Source organism: Hyaena hyaena, unplaced genomic scaffold (genome assembly GCF_003009895.1).
Source record: "Hyaena hyaena isolate Hyena2069 unplaced genomic scaffold, ASM300989v1 scaffold_336, whole genome shotgun sequence".
NCBI classification, from domain to species: Eukaryota; Metazoa; Chordata; class Mammalia; order Carnivora; family Hyaenidae; genus Hyaena; species Hyaena hyaena.
Window position 1 is genome coordinate 437,922 of NW_024080969.1, and position 2,234 is coordinate 440,155.

At 40.5% G+C, this 2,234-nt stretch overlaps 1 pseudogene; it reads left to right on the forward strand.

The window, feature by feature from the left end:
• The first annotated feature begins 1,137 nt into the window (after positions 1-1,137).
• LOC120243324 lies at positions 1,138-1,622 on the forward strand (annotated as a pseudogene).
• Positions 1,623-2,234: the final 612 nt, after the last annotated feature.

Here is a 2,234-nt window from a genome sequence, read left to right on the forward strand (position 1 = left end):
CCCAGTAAATGGCAGCTATTACATTTCACCCAGTCATGTTACTTGTGCACTGCGACCACTAGTTGAGAATATTTCTGACAAAGGAAATATTTGGGGAGGCACTGCCCAAATACATAATACACATAATACACCATACACATAACAAAAACCTGTCTGATCTGACTTAGTATCACCACATCTTGCACAGTTTCAATCTTGTAAGAGGTACACAATAAATATAAGCTGAATAAATTAGTAATGAATGAAGGTTTAAATAAAAAGGCAGCTACCTGCCTTTAATTCACCTAGGTGTGATGGCAGCCTCGACTTCCCCTGTAAGCTTTTCCATCTCTGTCCTCCTGGAAGCAGCTGAGCACATCTCTCCTTTGTTAGCTGAAATTGTATGATATGCCTCAACTGGAAGACCAGAGTTCAAAGTCTGGCTCTATCTTGAACTAGCCATGCATCTTTGGACTGCTAAAAAGATTCTCATTATTCTATTTGACTATTACAATAATCTCTAATGAGGGTGGGGTACAGAGCATGTCATTATCTCCCTTTTTCAGATGTGGGAACTGAGGCTCAGAGAAGTGAAATAATTTATACAAATTCCCTGCTCTCTTCCAGATCAGGAGGAAGTCAGGTAAACAATTTCCACAGGCCTTTTTGGCCATAGGGAGCTTAGGCTGCGTTGTTTCCTTTTGACCACTGCCTGGTTGCAAATAGATTCCCCCATCTACTACTATTCTTCATGCTACATCCTTCTGTGTTCCCTCTCCCTGCTCCCAGCTCTGTCAGGTTGCACTAGGGATTTTTGACAACAGAGGGGGCTGCTGAGCCAATCTGGGCTTTCTCCAAATAAGGAAGAAGAGCTTGCCTGCCTGCTGAGATGCAGCCTGAGTTCCTCATTCCATCCTGAGTTCTGTGAAGCCTCTTAGGTCACATTAGTACAAAATATTCTAGGGTTTGTGGTACAAAATATAATCCATGAGGAACATGTGCTCTTGTCCTCACTCTGCTAGTAACAACTTGTCAGGAAAGTCCCTTCATAGAAAAAAAGTCCTAACACCAGGGTTCTCAAACCTGGCTGCACATCAGAATCTCCCAGGCTGCTTACTGAAAACACAAAACCCTGACAGATGCCCACGCTACCCAGCTATGTTCATTCCCTCTGTATTCTTAGACATCACCATGCATGATGAACCCTTGGGCCATACCTCCTTCGAGCTCTTTGCCAACAAAGTTCTAAAGACAGCAGAAAATGTTTAAGCTCTGAGCAGTGGGAATAAAGAATTTGGAGAAAGAATTACAGGATTATTTGGGGATTTATATGCCAAGATGGTGACTTCATGTGCCATATTGGCACTGATGGCAAGTCCTTTTATGGGGAAAAATCTAATGGTGAGAATTTCATCCTGAAGCATATGGTCTTCACATCTTGTCCATGGCAAATGCTGGACCCAACACAAAGAGTTCCCAGTTTTTCATCTGCACTGTGGAGACTGAATGGTTTGGATGGCAAGCATGTGGTCTTTGGCAAGGTAAAAGAGGGCATGACTATTGTGGAAGCCACGGAGCAGTCTGGGTCTAAGAACGGCAAGACCAGCAAGAAGATCACCATTGCTGACCATGAACAAATCTAATTAATCTGACTTGTGTTTTATCTGAACCATCAGACCATTCTTTTTGTAGCTTGCAAAAGCACCCTTTCACCCCCATCTGCTCAAAACAACCTATAATCTTTGTGTTCTCACTGCAAAAAACACAGAATATGGGTTCCATATTTTTTTTATCCCCCTCCAGGTCTATCTGGATTGCAGAGCTAAATTTATTATTGTGAAATAAAAACTAAACGAAAGAAAAAGAAGTAAATACACAATCCAGGTCCCCATCTCAGACCTATTAAATCAGAATCTCTAAGAGTGGAACGTGAAAATCTCTAATTTGACAATTCCAGATGCCAAGACTTTCTGATACAGAGACATGTTTGGGAACCACTAAATTAGATAAACTCAAAGTTCTTTTTTTTTTCCATTCTGAAATGTAAACTCAAAATGTCAACCTATCTTCTGCTCCCATAAAATACGACTCTTTTTTCTGGTTTATTGGTCATTGACTACATAAAGAACTGTCTTAATAATTATTTGAAGGCAGCATTGTATAGTAGAAATAGAACATGAGCCACAAATGTGAACCACATTATAATTTTACATTTTCTAGCAGCCATCCAAAAAAAATGTTAAAAGAAACAGGTA